Here is a 21,994-nt window from a genome sequence, read left to right as displayed (position 1 = left end):
GTCTCGGCAAAACCTGCGCCGACACATCAACGCGCCTCTCGTGACTGCTGAGGCCCAATGCAAACCCCAAAAAGTTGCACCAGCACTTTTTGAGTTTGCACCAAAATCAAAACTGCTAAATCCTTCTGTATATAAGAATACAAGAGTGTGCGGTTGTTGGTCTACATTGTGATAAGGGATAAAGGTGACTCTGGGGTGTGTAGAAGAGGAGACTGCCGGACGCACCAAGGATACCCAAGGGAAGCGAGGCAAGGTGACTTAGAGGTTTTTATGTCTCATACATCTCGCCGGGGTCTCCATTTATTATAGCACTTCAGGTTTGTAGCAAACAAATTAGGCCCAGAATCGGAGGGGAACCTCACATATATTCACTGAAACAAATGTCATGAGGTTCTCCTAATGCTGCTACCTATGCATCTAATATCTACGATCTTCTATAGATCGACCTGTGTACAGTATATTAATCTAGCCATCTACAGTATTTATATAATCTAATATCTATTGTTTTCTAATACTCATCTTTAGTATCTATAATATCTATCTATCTATCTATCTATCTATCTAATCTATCTAATCTATCTATCTATCTATCGTATCTATCTAATCTATCTATCGTATCTATCTATCGTATCTATCTATCTATCTATCTATCTATCTATCTATCTATCTATCTATCGTATCTATCTATCGTATCTATCTATCGTATCTATCTATCTATCTATCTATCTATCTATCTATCTATCTATCGTATCTATCTATCGTATCTATCTCCTATCTATCTATCTATCTATCTATCTATCTATCTATCTACAGTATCTATCTCCTATCTATCTATCTATCTACCTATCTATCTATCTATCTATCTATCTATCTATCTATCTATCTATCTATCTATAGTATCTATCTATCTACAGTATCTATCTATCTATCTATCTATCTATCTATCTATCTACAGTATCTATCTCCTATCTATCTATCTATCTATCTATCTATCTATCTATCTATAGTATCTATCTATCTACAGTATCTATCTATCTATCTATCTACAGTATCTATCTCCAATCAATCAATCTATCTATCTATCTATCTATCTATCTATCTATCTATCTATCTATCGTATCTATCTATCTACAGTATCTATCTATCTATCTATCTATCTATCTATCTATCTATCTATCTATCTACAGTATCTATCTCCTATCTATCTATCTATCTATCTATCTATCTATCTATCTATCTATCGTATCTATCGATCTACAGTATCTATCTATCTATCTATCTATCTATCGTATCTATCTAATCTATCTATCTATCTATCTACAGTATCTATCTCCTATCTATCTAATCTATCTATCTATCTACGGTATCTATCTCCTATCTATCTATCTATCTATCTATCTATCTATCTATCTATCTCCTATCTATAGTATCTATCTATCTACAGTATCTATCTATCTATCTATCTATCTATCTTATCTATCTATCGTATCTATCTACAGTATCTATCTCCTATCTATCTATCTATCTATCTATCTACAGTATCTATCTCCTATCTATCTATCTATCTATCTATCTATCTATCTATCTATCTATCTATCGTATCTATCTATCTATCTATCTATCTATCTATCTATCTATCTATCTATCTATCTATCGTATCTATCTAATCTGTCTATCTATCTATCTATCTATCTCCTATCTATAGTATCTATCTATCTACAGTATCTATCTATCTATCTATCTATCTATCTCCTATCTAAAGTATCTATCTATCTACAGTATCTATCTATCTATCTACAGTATCTATCTATCTATCTATCTATCTATCTATCTATCTATCTATCTATCTATCGTATCTATCTATCTATCTACAGTATCTATCTCCTATCTATCTATCTATCTATCTATCTATCTATCTATCTATCTACAGTATCTATCTCCTATCTATCTATCTATCTATCTATCTATCGTATCTATGTAATCTATCTATCTATCTATCTATCTATCTCCTATCTATAGTATCTATCTATCTACAGTATCTATCTATCTATCTATCTATCTATCTATCTATCTATCTATCTATCTATCTATCTACAGTATCTATCTATCTATCTATCTATCTATCTATCTATCTATCTATCTACAGTATCTATCTATCTACAGTATCTATCTATCTACAGTATCTATCTATCTATCTATCTATCTCCTATCTATCTATCTATCTATCTATCTATCTATCTATCTATCTCCTATCTATCTATCTATCTATCTATCTCCTATCTATAGTATCTATCTATCTCCAGTATCTATCTATCTATCTATCTATCTATCTATCTATCTACAGTATCTATCTATCTACAGTATCTATCTATCTATCTATCTATCTATCTATCTATCTAATCTCCTATCTATCTATCTATCTATCTATCTATCTATCTATCTCCTATCTATCTATCTATCTATCTATCTATCTATCTATCTATCTATCTATCGTATCTATCTATCTCCTATCTATATATCTATCTATCTCCAGTATCTATCTATCTATCTATCTATCTATCTATCTATCTATCTATCTATCTATCTATCTATCTATCTATCTATCTATCTATCTATCTATCTATCTACAGTATCTATCTCCTATCTATCTATCTATCTATCTATCTATCTATCTATCTATCTATCTATCTCCTATCTACAGTATCTATCTATCTACAGTATCTATCTATCTATCTATCTATCTATCTATCTATCTATCTATCTATCTATCTATCTATCTACAGTATCTATCTCCTATCTATCTATCTATCTATCTATCTATCTATCTATCTATCTATCTATCTATCTATCTCCTATCTATAGTATCTATCTATCTACAGTATCTATCTATCTATCTATCTATCTATCTATCGTATCTATCTATCTATCTATCTATCTATCTATCTATCTATCTATCTATCTATCTATCTACAGTATCTATCTCCTATCTATCTATCTATCTATCTACAGTATCTATCTCCTATCTATCTATCTATCTATCTATCTATCTATCTATCTATCTATCTATCGTATCTATCTAATCTATCTATCTATCTATCTATCTATCTATCTATCTATCTATCTACAGTATCTATCTCCTATCTATCTATCTATCTATCTATCTATCTATCTATCTATCTATCTATCTATCTATCTATCTATCTCCTATCTACAGTATCTATCTATCTACAGTATCTATCTATCTATCTATCTATCTATCTATCTATCTATCTATCTACAGTATCTATCTCCTATCTATCTATCTATCTATCTATCTATCTATCTATCTATCTATCTCCTATCTATAGTATCTATCTATCTACAGTATCTATCTATCTATCTATCTATCTATCTATCTATCTATCTATCTATCGTATCTATCTATCTATCTATCTATCTATCTATCTATCTATCTATCTACAGTATCTATCTCCTATCTATCTATCTATCTATCTACAGTATCTATCTCCTATCTATCTATCTATCTATCTATCTATCTATCTATCTATCTATCTATCTATCGTATCTATCTAATCTATCTATCTATCTATCTATCTATCTATCTCCTATCTATAGTATCTATCTATCTACAGTATCTATCTATCTATCTATCTATCTATCTATCTATCTATCTATCTACAGTATCTATCTATCTATCTATCTATCTATCTATCTATCTATCTACAGTATCTATCTATCTACAGTATCTATCTACAGTATCTATCTATCTACAGTATCTATCTATCTATCTATCTATCTATCTATCTATCTAATCTATCTCCTATCTATCTATCTATCTATCTATCTATCTATCTATCTACAGTATCTATCTATCTATCTATCTATCTATCTATCTATCTATCTATCAGTATCTATCTATCTACAGTATCTATCTATCTACAGTATCTATCTATCTATCTATCTATCTCCTATCTATCTATCTATCTATCTATCTATCTATCTATCTATCTATCTCCTATCTATCTATCTATCTATCTATCTCCTATCTATAGTATCTATCTATCTCCAGTATCTATCTATCTATCTATCTATCTATCTATCTATCTATCTATCTATCTACAGTATCTATCTATCTACAGTATCTATCTATCTATCTATCTATCTATCTATCTATCTAATCTCCTATCTATCTATCTATCTATCTATCTATCTATCTATCTATCTATCTCCTATCTATCTATCTATCTATCTATCTATCTATCTATCTATCTATCTATCTATCTATCTATATATCTATCTATCTCCAGTATCTATCTATCTATCTATCTATCTATCTATCTATCTATCTATCTATCTATCTATCTATCTATCTATCTATCTATCTACAGTATCTATCTCCTATCTATCTATCTATCTATCTATCTATCTATCTATCTATCTATCTATCTATCTATCTATCTATCTCCTATCTACAGTATCTATCTATCTACAGTATCTATCTATCTATCTATCTATCTATCTATCTATCTATCTATCTATCTATCTATCTATCTATCTACAGTATCTATCTCCTATCTATCTATCTATCTATCTATCTATCTATCTATCTATCTATCTATCTATCTCCTATCTATAGTATCTATCTATCTACAGTATCTATCTATCTATCTATCTATCTATCTATCTATCGTATCTATCTATCTATCTATCTATCTATCTATCTATCTATCTATCTATCTATCTATCTATCTATCTATCTATCTACAGTATCTATCTCCTATCTATCTATCTATCTATCTACAGTATCTATCTCCTATCTATCTATCTATCTATCTATCTATCTATCTATCTATCTATCGTATCTATCTAATCTATCTATCTATCTATCTATCTATCTATCTATCTATCTATCTATCTATCTATCTATCTATCTATCTATCTACAGTATCTATCTCCTATCTATCTATCTATCTATCTATCTATCTATCTATCTATCTATCTATCTATCTATCTCCTATCTACAGTATCTATCTATCTACAGTATCTATCTATCTATCTATCTATCTATCTATCTATCTACAGTATCTATCTCCTATCTATCTATCTATCTATCTATCTATCTATCTCCTATCTATAGTATCTATCTATCTACAGTATCTATCTATCTATCTATCTATCTATCTATCTATCTATCGTATCTATCTATCTATCTATCTATCTATCTATCTATCTATCTATCTATCTATCTATCTATCTACAGTATCTATCTCCTATCTATCTATCTATCTATCTATCTACAGTATCTATCTCCTATCTATCTATCTATCTATCTATCTATCTATCTATCTATCTATCTATCTATCGTATCTATCTAATCTATCTATCTATCTATCTATCTATCTATCTCCTATCTATAGTATCTATCTATCTACAGTATCTATCTATCTATCTATCTATCTATCTATCTATCTATCTATCTATCTACAGTATCTATCTATCTATCTATCTATCTATCTATCTATCTATCTATCTACAGTATCTATCTATCTACAGTATCTATCTACAGTATCTATCTATCTACAGTATCTATCTATCTATCTATCTATCTATCTATCTATCTATCTATCTATCTATCTATCTAATCTATCTCCTATCTATCTATCTATCTATCTATCTACAGTATCTATCTATCTACAGTATCTATCTATCTACAGTATCTATCTATCTATCTATCTATCTATCTATCTATCTATCTATCTATCTATCTATCTCCTATCTATCTATCTATCTATCTATCTCCTATCTATCTATCTATCTATCTATCTATCTCCTATCTATCTATCTATCTATCTATCTATCTATCTATCTATCTATCTATCTATCTCCTATCTATAGTATCTATCTATCTCCAGTATCTATCTATCTATCTATCTATCTATCTATCTATCTATCTATCTATCTATCTATCTACAGTATCTATCTATCTACAGTATCTATCTATCTATCTATCTATCTAATCTAATCTATCTCCTATCTATCTATCTATCTATCTATCTATCTATCTATCTCCTATCTATCTATCTATCTATCTATCTATCTATCTATCTATCTATCGTATCTATCTATCTCCTATCTATATATCTATCTATCTCCAGTATCTATCTATCTATCTATCTATCTATCTATCTATCTATCTATCTATCTATCTATCTATCTATCTCCTATCTATAGTATCTATCTATCTACAGTATCTATCTATCTATCTATCTATCTATCTATCTATCTATCTATCTATCTATCTCCTATCTATAGTATCTATCTATCTACAGTATCTATCTATCTATCTATCTATCTATCTATCTATCTATCTATCTATCTATCTATCTACAGTATCTATCTCCTATCTATCTATCTATCTATCTATCTATCTATCTATCTATCTATCTATCTCCTATCTATAGTATCTATCTATCTACAGTATCTATCTATCTATCTATCTATCTATCTATCTCCTATCTATAGTATCTATCTATCTACAGTATCTATCTATCTATCTATCTATCTATCTATCTTATCTATCTATCGTATCTATCTACAGTATCTATCTCCTATCTATCTATCTATCTATCTATCTATCTACAGTATCTATCTCCTATCTATCTATCTATCTATCGTATCTATCGTATCTATCTAATCTGTCTATCTATCTATCTATCTATCTATCTATCTATCTCCTATCTATAGTATCTATCTATCTACAGTATCTATCTATCTATCTATCTATCTATCTATCTATCTATCTATCTATCTATCTATCTCCTATCTATAGTATCTATCTATCTACAGTATCTATCTATCTATCTACAGTATCTATCTATCTATCTACAGTATCTATCTATCTATCTATCTATCTATCTATCTATCTATCTATCTACAGTATCTATCTCCTATCTATCTATCTATCTATCTATCTATCTATCTATCTATCTATCTACAGTATCTATCTCCTATCTATCTATCTATCTATCTATCTATCTATCTATCTATCTATCTATCTATCGTATCTATGTAATCTATCTATCTATCTATCTATCTCCTATCTATAGTATCTATCTATCTACAGTATCTATCTATCTATCTATCTATCTATCTATCTATCTATCTATCTATCTATCTACAGTATCTATCTATCTATCTATCTATCTATCTATCTATCTATCTATCTATCTATCTATCTACAGTATCTATCTATCTACAGTATCTATCTATCTACAGTATCTATCTATCTACAGTATCTATCTATCTATCTATCTAATCTATCTCCTATCTATCTATCTATCTATCTATCTATCTATCTACAGTATCTATCTATCTACAGTATCTATCTATCTACAGTATCTATCTATCTATCTATCTATCTCCTATCTATCTATCTATCTATCTATCTATCTCCTATCTATCTATCTATCTATCTATCTATCTATCTATCTCCTATCTATAGTATCTATCTATCTCCAGTATCTATCTATCTATCTATCTATCTATCTATCTATCTATCTATCTATCTATCTACAGTATCTATCTATCTACAGTATCTATCTATCTATCTATCTATCTATCTAATCTCCTATCTATCTATCTATCTATCTATCTATCTCCTATCTATCTATCTATCTATCTATCTATCTATCTATCGTATCTATCTATCTCCTATCTATATATCTATCTATCTCCAGTATCTATCTATCTATCTATCTATCTATCTATCTATCTATCTATCTATCTATCTATCTATCTATCTATCTATCTATCTACAGTATCTATCTCCTATCTATCTATCTATCTATCTATCTATCTATCTATCTATCTATCTATCTCCTATCTATAGTATCTATCTATCTACAGTATCTATCTATCTATCTATCTATCTATCTATCTATCTATCTATCTACAGTATCTATCTCCTATCTATCTATCTATCTATCTATCTATCTATCTATCTATCTATCTATCTATCTATCTATCTATCTATCTCCTATCTATAGTATCTATCTATCTACAGTATCTATCTATCTATCTATCTATCTATCTATCTATCTATCTATCTATCTATCTATCTATCTATCTACAGTATCTATCTCCTATCTATCTATCTATCTACAGTATCTATCTCCTATCTATCTATCTATCTATCTATCTATCTATCTATCTATCTATCTATCTATCGTATCTATCTAATCTATCTATCTATCTATCTATCTATCTATCTATCTATCTATCTATCTATCTCCTATCTATAGTATCTATCTATCTACAGTATCTATCTATCTATCTATCTATCTATCTATCTATCTATCTATCTATCTACAGTATCTATCTATCTATCTATCTATCTATCTATCTATCTATCTATCTATCTATCTATCTATCTATCTACAGTATCTATCTATCTACAGTATCTATCTACAGTATCTATCTATCTACAGTATCTATCTATCTATCTATCTATCTATCTATCTATCTAATCTATCTCCTATCTATCTATCTATCTATCTATCTATCTATCTATCTATCTACAGTATCTATCTATCTACAGTATCTATCTATCTACAGTATCTATCTATCTATCTATCTATCTATCTCCTATCTATCTATCTATCTATCTATCTATCTCCTATCTATCTATCTATCTATCTATCTCCTATCTATCTATCTATCTATCTATCTATCTATCTATCTCCTATCTATAGTATCTATCTATCTCCAGTATCTATCTATCTATCTATCTATCTATCTATCTATCTATCTATCTATCTATCTATCTATCTATCTACAGTATCTATCTATCTACAGTATCTATCTATCTATCTATCTATCTATCTATCTATCTATCTAATCTAATCTATCTCCTATCTATCTATCTATCTATCTATCTATCTATCTATCTATCTATCTCCTATCTATCTATCTATCTATCTATCTATCTATCTATCGTATCTATCTATCTCCTATCTATATATCTATCTATCTCCAGTATCTATCTATCTATCTATCTATCTATCTATCTATCTATCTATCTATCTATCTATCTATCTCCTATCTATAGTATCTATCTATCTACAGTATCTATCTATCTATCTATCTATCTATCTATCTATCTATCTATCTATCTATCTCCTATCTATAGTATCTATCTATCTACAGTATCTATCTATCTATCTATCTATCTATCTATCTATCTATCTATCTATCTATCTATCTACAGTATCTATCTCCTATCTATCTATCTATCTATCTATCTATCTATCTATCTATCTATCTCCTATCTATAGTATCTATCTATCTACAGTATCTATCTATCTATCTATCTATCTATCTATCTATCTATCTATCTATCTATCTATCTATCTATCTATCTATCGTATCTATCTATCTATCTACAGTATCTATCTCCTATCTATCTATCTATCTATCTATCTATCTACAGTATCTATCTCCTATCTATCTATCTATCTATCTATCTATCTATCTATCTATCTATCTATCTATCTATCGTATCTATCTAATCTATCTATCTATCTATCTACAGTATCTATCTATCTACAGTATCTATCTATCTACAGTATCTATCTATCTACAGTATCTATCTATCTATCTATCTACAGTATCTATCTATCTACAGTATCTATCTATCTACAGTATCTATCTATCTATCTATCTCCTATCTATCTATCTATCTATCTATCTATCTATCTCCTATCTATCTATCTATCTATCTATCTATCTATCTATCTATCTATCTATCTATCTATCTCCTATCTATAGTATCTATCTATCTCCAGTATCTATCTATCTATCTATCTATCTATCTATCTATCTATCTATCTATCTATCTATCTATCTACAGTATCTATCTATCTACAGTATCTATCTATCTACAGTATCTATCTATCTATCTATCTATCTATCTATCTATCTACAGTATCTATCTATCTACAGTATCTATCTACAGTATCTATCTATCTACAGTATCTATCTACAGTATCTATCTATCTACAGTATCTATCTATCTATCTATCTATCTATCTCCTATCTATCTATCTATCTATCTATCTCCTATCTATAGTATCTATCTATCTCCAGTATCTATCTATCTATCTATCTATCTATCTATCTATCTATCTATCTATCTATCTATCTACAGTATCTACCTATCTACAGTATCTATCTATCTATCTATCTAATCTATCTCCTATCTATCTATCTATCTATCTATCTCCTATCTATCTATCGTATCTATCTATCTCCTATCTATATATCTATCTATCTCCAGTATCTATCTATCTATCTATCTATCTATCTATCTATCTATCTATCTATCTATCTATCTATCTATCTATCTATCTATCTACAGTATCTATCTCCTATCTATCTATCTATCTATCTATCTATCTATCTATCTATCTATCTATCTCCTATCTATAGTATCTATCTATCTACAGTATCTATCTATCTATCTATCTATCTATCTATCTATCTATCTATCTATCTATCTATCTATCTATCTATCGTATCTATCTATCTATCTATCTATCTATCTATCTATCTATCTACAGTATCTATCTCCTATCTATCTATCTATCTATCTATCTATCGTATCTATCTATCTATCTATCTATCTATCTATCTATCTATCTATCTATCTACAGTATCTATCTCCTATCTATATATCTATCTATCTCCAGTATCTATCTATCTATCTATCTATCTATCTATCTATCTATCTATCTATCTATCTATCTATCTATCTATCTCCTATCTATAGTATCTATCTATCTACAGTATCTATCTATCTATCTATCTATCTATCTATCTATCTATCTATCTATCTACAGTATCTATCTCCTATCTATCTATCTATCTATCTATCTATCTATCTATCTATCTACAGTATCTATCTATCTACAGTATCTATCTATCTATCTATCTATCTATCTATCTATCTATCTATCTATCTAATCTATCTCCTATCTATCTATCTATCTATCTATCTATCTATCTATCTATCTATCTCCTATCTATCTATCGTATCTATCTATCTCCTATCTATATATCTATCTATCTCCAGTATCTATCTATCTATCTATCTATCTATCTATCTATCTATCTATCTATCTATCTATCTACAGTATCTATCTACAGTATCTATCTCCTATCTATCTATCTATCTATCTATCTATCTATCTATCTATCTATCTCCTATCTATAGTATCTATCTATCTACAGTATCTATCTATCTATCTATCTATCTATCTATCTATCTATCTATCTATCTATCTATCTATCTATCTCCTATCTATAGTATCTATCTATCTACAGTATCATCTATCTATCTATCTATCTATCTATCTATCTATCTATCTACCGTACATACTGTATATCTATAACCATGCGTTATACACCACAATGGTCATTCCTAATAGATGGGCCTCGGTTCAGCAGCTCTGCTTCTTAACCTGGACCATTCTGGATGTTTTATGAACAGAGGGCACTTTGTAATCTGCTGATAGTCAGCACTCCACTGCATTAAGGAACTGTTACAGAAACACAAACCATTAAAATTTTGGCAATTATTTTACAACATTCCTAAAAACTTTATTTTCTTTAAATGTTAATTGCATTCTTAAAGGTTAGTTAAGTGAAGGCGATGATCCGGGGTGCCCTTTTACTTCTTGCCAAATGATAACCTTTCTTTTATGCTTCCAAACTGGGGACATTAACCCTGTGGAGAGAGGAGGCGGAAACAAAGGCATAAAATAGTGCTAGAAACACCGCCAGGGGAAATGGCAACCTCGCTCCTAGACCCTGACCACATACAGATCATTACAGTGCAAATATATGTGGACTGTCACTGGTTACACTTCATTGGGATTTTATGATCTGCAATCTTTTACTTTGTATAGGACTGTACAGTCAGACCAGGGTTCTTCGAGCCCTCAAAGACAACACAACCTGGTGACCTATGAATCTACACAGAACAAATGCAGTCTTAATGGAGCCCTAATCTCAGTATAGAAATCTATCCTGTGGACATCTCCATAAATGTCCAAGATGGGAAACCTCATTGGACTGAGGTCACAGGTTGCTAAAAAGAGAGGAGAAGGGTGAGAGCAGAAGGGTAGAGAGGAGAAGGGTGGAGAAGAGAAGGATGGAAAAGAGAAGGGTGGAGAAGAGAAGGATGGAAAAGAGAAGGGTGGAGAAGAGAAGGATGGAAAAGAGAAGGGTGGAGAAGAGAAGGATGGAAAAGAGAAGGGTTGAGAAGAAAAGGGAGGAGAAGAGAAAGGTGGAAAGAAGCAGAGCAGAGATGAGCAGGGTGGAGAAGAGAAGGGTAAAGAAGAGAAGGGTAAAGAAGAGAAGGGTAAAGAAGAGAAGGGTGGAGAAGAGAAGGGTGGAGAAGAGAAGGGTGGAGAAGAGAAGGGTCAATAAGTGCATGGAGAGGAGCAGAGGGAAGAAGTGGTGTGATGTAAGGAGAGGAAAGAAGGCAATAGAAGAGCAGAGTGAAGAAAAGTAGCATGGAGAGGAGAGTGAAGAAGGGATGTGATAGGAGAGGAGACAAGAAAAAAGTGAAGAAAGTTCTGTCTATAGGCGGTGTATAGTTAGTATTAACATTTAGGGTATTGGCTCATGATGTGCCAAATGTCCTCTGCCACATGAGAAAGCACCAGTATTATAAATGACACCTGCTAAGGGGGGGCTCAGCCATTGATTCTGCATTGGGGCCCGGTAGTTTTACATTATTCCTCTGCATCATACTGATGATAAGCCGGCTACGCCGGGTCCTAACTCATCTCCTGCTCATCCATATTTGTCGATTCTGAAAAAGAATTAGACAGAGGTGAAGGAAATTCTCTTTTATTTCCATGTCCTTTACTTGTGTTTTCTTTCTACAGGCAAGAAAGCCGTGTAAATTTCTACAATTTGCTTCATCTGAAATGAAGTCTAAAAGAGCGACAGGAACAAACATGATGCCGGCTCGGCATTACTATACACCGCACAATGTACATTTCCACCAGGGACTCTCCAGCGTCTAGTTGAAGAGCTTGAACTGCTGCATCAAATTGATAAGATGTCAAAAAATAAAAAGTTATTCTGTGTGTGTTTTGTACCCAGTCCCAAGGTGCTACAGCAAAGGGAACAACGTGTGCAGCTGCTGAATCGCTGTCTAATTGTGCGTTGGTTATCAGTAAAGTGACTGCGCCCGTATCTGATGTTCCGACCATCTGTGCTGATACTTCAGAGTCAACAGAGATGCCCTCACCTGACCTTGTTTAGTATTGTGCTTCCATATGCCTCATAATGTATTTACAAATGTAAAACTAACCTTGAGCTCCCGCAGGTTTCGGGAATAAAGCTCCATTGTGCACGGTGGGTATGCAAAAGATAGAATACAGTGATAATCAAGGTTTTAAAGGAACACACGAGGGAACAGATGGAGGGAACCAGAGGATGCCAGAAATAGTGGCAATAACTATGTCAACGGATAGGCTGAGCGCCCTCATCTAATCTCCTCCAGCACACCTTCTAGGCCGGACACTGACAAGGGTGGCCTGCGCCCTACTGGATGGTGGCGCGAGAAGTTCCCCCGAGGGACTTCCAGTTGAAGAGGGGTCCTCTCTCACCCTGAACCATGTGATGGTGTTCGGAAGGGCCTAGTAATGCAATGAAACTTTACTGATGAAAACTGTAAAACTGTGAACTGGTGCAGCTTCCGAATGGGGTAGTAGTTTCCCAACTATTAGGTTCTCCCAGGCTTGAGGATGAGGGAAGCCCAGGCCGAATGGTAGGAAAGTGCCTTGTTCTTCAGTCTAACAACTCTATATCAAACCTAGCCTAAGCCAGTAGATGGTTCTGAAGGCTGGCATCAAAGAAGTCTCTTGGGCTCGTTAGTTTATGAGGTGGGACCTAGAGTACAGTTCTTTTCTTTTTTAAATGTACATTGTAAGCCCTATTTTTCCCTATCAGTATGTCTTTTTTGGAGTATGGGATGGAAATCAACGCAAACATGGGGAAAACATACAAACTCCTCGCACATGGTTTTTTGCCCTTGGCAGGATTTGAACCGAGGACTCCAGCACTACAAGGCTGCAGTGCTAACCACTGAGCCACCGTGTGGCCCCCTGGAGTACACTTCTTGGCAAATGGGACTCCTACTCTTCTCCTGGCACAAGATCTGTACAGCAGACAAACTGATGATCCCTGTCTCTGGCAGAGCACTGGGCTGTACATGTCCTCTCCCTCAGGGGCTGTTAGGAACTGTAGGGCAGTGTCACAGTGCCAACACTCACTGAAAACACTACTACTGAGGCCCAAATGGTTCTCTGGAGACCTTTGTCTCCCAAACCCCTCTGAATGGCCTGTGATTGGCCAAGGCTAACCTAAAAAACCTCTAAAACCTAACTGAACGGAACCTAAAATCACTTGAGGACTTGGAAACACCTATACCTCGCAATACATTGGCTCACCGGCAACCAGTTTTCAAACAAGAAACGAAACGCCCCTTGTACAAAATGTTTGCCTAAAAGTTATCTCCAGTCAACAAGTTCTGATCTAGTGTTAAGCTACATAGAATGTGACCAACCATTCTTCTCTGTGGATTTGATTTTTAAGGCTAGGGTACCCGGAGATATGGACAATAGTCTCATAGCTTGTCATGATACTACGTCAAACCCTATGCAGTTGAGTTCAGATGCGCAAAGCTGCCACCACCCGTGAAGTTTCCATCACAAGCCTGATCAATTTTTGTCCAACTGCATTCAATAGTTGTGACTGATCAGTGACCACTCACAATTTATTCTAAAAGAAGTAAGATACCAAAATAAGCTGTTCCCAATCAGATGGAAATCCCCAGATTGAGGAACACCTCAATGAGACACTAGTGAATGGAGTTTGGCTGACCTGTTCTGAAGATCATAGGTCGATGGACTGATAACAACCATGATCTTCAATCTTGGGCTCTAAATTTGATAGAAAACTAACATCTCCAAAGACATGTGATTTCTCCAGTGTTGTAGACCCACAGCTTGAGGGCCAAGTTGCACCACTCAATGACTTTTGAATACTAAGCTAGCCGGTCAAATTGCATTCGATAGTTTAGCCCACCAAAGTGTGAATCAAAAAGTGACACCTTTACCCAACTCTTTACTTTTGCAGAGTTAGGCCTGTGGGTACATATGTCATGTTGCTCTACTTGGACCAAAAAGTTGCCTGCCAAGTATTCCAGAGAAAGAAAAGACACAATTGACTGATGTAGGAGAATATTTAGAAGTTGTAATTCTGAAATAGTCCAACATTTCTTAACAAGTTCTCTTTAAACATCTAGATAGGTGACCTCCTAGATCAGCCTCTCAAGCTCTAGAACCTACGTTTGGTGATCTGCACTGGAGTCTGGATCAATTTTACCTGTTTGGTCTGAAGTTTTGATAAATTTCCATAGGTTAGTCTGAGGACTGAATTAGTTTTGGTGGTTTAGACTCTGGACTGCTTTTAGCGGTCTGGTCTTAGGTTTGGATTAACATTAGTTATCTGTTCCAGACTCAGGAATAAATTCAACAGTTTTAGGACCTGGAATGTAGTGGTCTCTTCTGAGGTTTGTTAATTTTAGGATCTTTTAAGAATGAGTATAAGGGTCTGTTCTGAGATCTGAGTTCAAGGATTTGCTCCGGGGTCTTATTTTTTGAGGTTTGGTTTGATGTCTCCTCTAACAACTACAGTGAGACCACCTCTTTGAGAAGACCACCCCCTTACCCAGACCAGATGTTCTTTGAAGGGTTTTCAGTTTCACGATATAGACCATATTCTTTAAGACGACGACCACCTTCCTAGGAGACCACTTGGGTGGTTGTCTGTAGGAGGTTTCACCGTAACAAAAAATGGTGATATAATCTTTACTGCTGGCTTTCCATTAGGACTTTGACCTGACCATAGACCCCGGTAAGAAGGTCTTTACTAGACAAGTACCCCGGTCTACAGGGTCAAGAGTATGGAATGTAAAAATAACCATGTCGACCACTTCTCTTACATTGACAGATGTACACTGGCACCAATGCTTGGCTTGTTACAATGTTTCCAGTGATTCCGGGCCTGTGGACAGCGGGCCGGCCTCACATCATCAAAGCTTTGTTTTGTTTCAACCGACACAACACTGCCTTTAGCAACAGAAGCAATTCTATCTAAATATGCTTATTAGTGGATCTCTCGGGGGTATTTTTATGTTAAAAGCCAGAAAGATAGCTCAGCTGTTTGACATTTTCCCACAAATATGTAAATGTGCTGCAAGGTTAACACAGCCTTTTAACCTCCAGATACAATCCAGACTAATAATGACAAGGATTTCTGGAACTTGTCTGGGAGGGGGAGGGGGAAACTTTCAACAAGAATTGCAATGTCAGAAAAACTTTGCCCTTAATTTAGAAGATCTAACTGAGAAATATTATAGAAACAAACAGAAGAAAATGATGTTACTTCAGAGAAGAAAAAAATGTATCTGCTATAGAAGAACATTATAACAGCAGATAAGAGGCGAATAAACCTCCAGGGGTCACAGAACGCATTGCGGAAGTTAAAATATATGATGGATTATATATGTACAGCTGGTATAAGTTATACATCTTGTATATAGTGATATGGACCATGCTGGTATAACCTGGGTATATAATGTATATAATATATACGTACAGCTGGTATAAGTTATATATATTCTTGTATATAGCCACCTACCCAGACCAGTCAAAGTGGGATTCCAGCCCAACAGAGAACTTCCACCTGGAGTTCTGCAAATACCTGCTCCATGTCCATCGCAACACCTCCAACATGGCCTGCAGGGCAGAGCTAGGCAGACTCCCCCTATGGCTCACCATACAGAAGAGGACGCTAGCTTTCCAGGCACACATCCAGGTGAGCAAGCCTGACTCCTACCACCACCAAGCATGGCTAAGCCACCTGAGCAAACCAGACACTCACCAACCAAACAACAGCCAACCACCAAACCAAAAACACCAACAGATGATAACCAAGGCCAAAATAAAAGGGACCACAGAGGCAAACAGAATTGAAGAATGGAGAAACGAAATAAATAACTCCAAGAAACTCACTGTGTACCAGTCATTGCAAAGGGACTACACCATGGCCACCTACCTGGAGAGAATACGCCACCCCAAACACAGACAGACCCTGAGCCGGTACAGACTGAGCGACCACAACCTAGAGATAGAGACGGGGCGACACAGGCAAACGTACAAGCCACGGGAGAACAGACTGTACCAGCACTGTGATCAGGGGGCCCTAGAAGACGAGACCCACTTCCTGCTACACAGCACCAAATACTCAGCTATGAGGGCCGTCTACTACCAAAGACTCTCTGCCCACATCCCAGACTTCATATTTGCAGATGAAAAGAGGAAACTCTACATCCTACTGGGAGAAGAAGAGGCCACTGTACCAGTCACTACCCAATACGTGTCCAGCTGTCACCAAACAAGAGGAAGATGAGACCCCACGGACTGTTATACCCCAAACCACTCCGCCCCACCTCCCCATATAGCGGTCACCAACTAAGAGGAAGATGAGACCCCACGGACTGTTATACCCCAAACCACCCCACCCCACCTCCTCATATAGCGGTCACCAACTAAGAGGAAGACGAGACTCCACGGACTGTTATACCCCAAACCACTCACCCCACCCCCCCATACCCACCACTCACCTACCCGAATCCAACTCCCCCACACACACACACTTTACTAACTTTGGCAATGCCAAATATCTATTCGGACGTGTCGATAAAGCTTGTTTGATTTGATTTGATTTGATTAGTGATATGGACAATGCAGGTAAAACCTGGGTATATACTGTATATAATATATACAGTCCTATGAAAAAGTTTGGGCACCCCTATTAATCTTAATCATTTTTAGTTCTAAATATTTTGGCGTTTGCAACAGCCATTTCAGTTTGATATATCTAATAACTGATGGACACAGTAATATTTCAGGATTGAAATGAGGTTTATTGTACTAACAAAAAATGCGCAATATGCATTAAACCAAAATTTGACCGGTGAAAAAGTATGGGCACCCTTATCATTTTATTGATTTGAATACTCCTAACTACTTTTTACTGACTTACTGAAGCACAAAATTGGTTTTGTAACCTCAGTGAGCTTTGAACTTCATAGCCAGGTGTATCCAATCATGAGAAAAGGTATTTAAGGTGGCCAATTGCAAGTTGTTCTACTATTTGAATCTCCTCTGAAGAGTGGCATCATGGGCTACTCAAAACAACTCTCAAATGATCTGAAAACAAAGATTGTTCAACATAGTTGTTCAGCGGAAGGATACAAAACGTTGTCTCAGAGATTTAACCTGTCAGTTTCCACTGTGAGGAATATAGTAAGGAAATGGAAGACCACAGGGACAGTTCTTGTTAAGCCCAGAAGTGGCAGGCCAAGAAAAATATCAGAAAGGCAGAGAAGAAGAATGGTGAGAACAGTCAAGGACAATCCACAGACCACCTCCAAAGAGCTGCAGCATCATCTTGCTGCAGATGGTGTCACTGTGCATCGGTCAACTATACAGCGCACTTTGCACAAATAGAAGCTGTATGGGAGAGTGATGAGAAAGAAGCCGTTTCTGCACGTACGCCACAAATAGAGTTGCCTGAGGTATGAAAAAGCACATTTGGACAAGGCAGCTTCATTTTGGAAACAAAAATTGAGTTGTTTGGTTATAAAAAAAAGGCGTTATGCATGGCGTCCAAAAAGAAACAGCATTCCAAGAAAAACACATGCTACCCACTGTAAAATTTGGTGGAGGTTCCATCATGCTTTGGGGCTGTGTGGCCAATGCCGGCATCGGGAATCTTGTTAAAGTTGAGAGTCGCATGGATTCCACTCAGTATCAGCAGATTCTTGAGAATAATGTTCAAGAATCAGTGACGAAGTTGAAGTTACGCCGGGGATGGATATTTCAGCAAGACAATGATCCAAAACACCGCTCCAAATCCTCAGGCATTCATGCAGAGGAACAATTACAATGTTCTGGAATGGCCATCCCAGTCCCCAGGCCTGAATATCATTGAACATCTGTGGGATGATTTGAAGCGGGCTGTCCATGCTCGGCGACCATCTAACTTAACTGAACTTGAATTGTTTGTCCAAAATACCTTTATCCAGGATCCAGGAACTGATTAAAAGCTACAGGAAGCGACTAGAGGCTGTTATCTTTGCAAAAGGAGGATGTACTAAATATTAATGTCACTTTTCTGTTGAGGTGCCCATACTTTTGCACCGGTCAAATTTTGGTTTAATGCATATTGCGCATTTTGTGTTAGTACAATAAACCTCATTTCAATCCTGAAATATTACTGTGTCCATCAGTTATTAGATATATCAAACTGAAATGGCTGTTGCAAATACCAAAATATTTAGAACTAAAAATGATTAAGATTAATAGGGGTGCCCAAACTTTTTCATAGGACTGTATGTACAGCTGGTATAAGTTATACATCTTGTGTTATATAGTAACACCGACCATGCCGCTTTCCTATATACAGTAATGTGTATCACGGTTCTAGCACCGTTTTACCATTTATATCTTCCAGTTACGCATGGCGAATTTTAAATTCTTTAAGATATTGCGGAAGGCGCTTTTCCCTTAGCCGATATCTACCTTGATGAAAACAGATCATCAGTTTAATATTAGTGACCCGTCCACTTAGGAGCTCATTAAACACCTTTCTGCAAATCCAGCAATCACCAAGATAATGGAGCTTTCTAACAAAGATATCCTTTTATTTCTCAAGTCTTAAATGTAATCCAATTCTGTCCATCTTTGTAGCTTTTACAGCAATCAATCAGGAAAGTCTTATTACCTCCGCTACTTATCTGCATCAGGCTCCTTGTTATAATGCATGTCAAGTTAACAAAGGTAGAGCGATGGCGATACTAAGATGTGGAATAAAGTAGGGTAAAGGAGATGGATGATAGACGGATAGATAGATAGATAGATAGATAGATAGATAGATAGATAGATAGATAGATAGGAGATAGATAGATGGATAGATATATAGGAGATAGATAGATAATAGATAGATAGATAGATAGATAGATAGATAGATAGATAGATAGATAGATAGATAGTTGCTTTTTGTAAACCAACAATATATTTCGTAATAAATTGTAAAATCCCATTATAATCTCCTTCTGACTCCTTATATACAGTCCTTTACTGCCTTATCTTGTGAGGCCATACGTAGCTATCAGCCGGCTATCATTCTCAGCCCTATTAGCCATTATACCTACAATGTAACTCAGATGATTCATTTTTTAAAATTTAATGTATGTTAAGGTAACCCCAAGAAACTCTGTGTGGGAGGAGAAGGAGACTTCCTTCCCTCTGGTGTACCACAGAAGATGGGATGTTACAGTGCTGTTAACCAGTTGTTGTATGTGTTGCTCATATACGCCTTTATGTGTTTGCTAAAAGATTTTCAAGTTAATCATTCTCAACCAAAACCAATTGCCTCTGAAGTATTTTGCCGCTGCACCCGTAATACAATACAAACTTGGTGGTGATAGGGAAGCAGTAGATGTTAAATGGCTTGTTTCACGAACCATGCCTGGCATAGTCACAATGCCTGGTGGTTTATACAGCACATGGAAGGTGAGATCCATCAGAGCGAGAGAAACTCTTTGTCGGTCACATTTTGCTGTATCTTCCATGTGTGGACTATTCTATCTAAATATGTAGAATTAGATTGTCCGCATAAGACCACTACTTTAAGACTCAATGGTCACCCACACAAATCAAATATAGCTATCATATCACGGATCACGTGACCACTGGGTCAGAGGGGGACCACATGATGGCGGCACCCATAGCTCATTGAGCGCTGTATACACAGCGATCAAGAAGGCAGGGACGGGAATAAACCTTCTTTGCCATCTCTCTAGGAGCTCCGGCTGAAGTTACAGCCGGCTCCCAGTATCAGCAGCTGCACGATCTTGTGCAATAGCTGTGTTCTGACAGGACGTACCGGCACGTCTTGTCAGAACAAGGCAACCACTTCCCGGATGTATACAGTCTATGGGCGGTCCGGAAGTGTTTAAGATAGTTCCTTCTTATTACTAGATCGGTGGTGGTTCAACATCTCAATCCCCCCGATCAGCTGATAGCAGAGGAAATAAGACACTGCTCCATCCACTGTGTATTGTCCATACACTGAGTTACTTCTGGAACTCCGGCTGTCAGCTTCTTTATGGGGGTCCTGGATGTCAACCCCCCTCTCCCCCTTTCAAATATTGACAACTTTCTATGCATAGATCAAAAATATCTACAGATTTGTCCTTCCTTACTCTTCCTCCTGGCTAGAAATGTCCAGATGTGCATCACATGATAAGTGGCTTTTTGTGATATAATATCACAAAGTGATAAGCTATCTATTGAATATGTGTCTATGGGCAGCCGCCCAGAGGCTGTGCTGGGAACTGCAGCCTTCCCCGTTTTTAATATGGTGCAATATCGTATTGAATTGGTGTCATGAACAACTGGAGTCCTAACCCAAAAGGTAAAAATCTAAGTCCTAGAAAGTTCCTCCAAAATGTCTTTGCAGAAAACAGCTAAGAATGGTATGAGAGAGCAGAAAGTCCAAAACCCGGGAAAAAAACATTCAGAATTGGATAGCTTCAAAATGCGTTCAATATCTTATATGGGACAGTGGTGCAGCAGGGAATTAGACTATATATATAGGACATCAAATGGCAACAAAAATGACAATTTTTGCAGTTCACTTCATTAAATTATTTCAAAAAATCTATTTGGTTAAAAAAAATCTGTAAGATTGGAATAATCACATTGGAGGACTTCAATGAATGCAATAGTAATAGAGTGTGGTAAGGGTTAAAAACAAGACAAGGTGCTAGAAACCGATATAGGAGGGA

General features: G+C 35.2%; 1 protein-coding gene across 2 annotated transcripts in view; it reads right to left on the bottom strand.

The window, feature by feature from the left end:
* The window catches only part of DIAPH2 (diaphanous related formin 2), an 824,584-nt gene that overhangs the window by 406,602 nt on the left and 395,988 nt on the right, over window positions 1-21,994 (bottom strand). The window lies entirely within an intron of this gene.

This window comes from Leptodactylus fuscus, chromosome 11 (genome assembly GCF_031893055.1).
Source record: "Leptodactylus fuscus isolate aLepFus1 chromosome 11, aLepFus1.hap2, whole genome shotgun sequence".
NCBI lineage: Eukaryota > Metazoa > Chordata > Amphibia > Anura > Leptodactylidae > Leptodactylus > Leptodactylus fuscus.
This window is presented reverse-complemented; position numbering and strand designations above follow the sequence as displayed.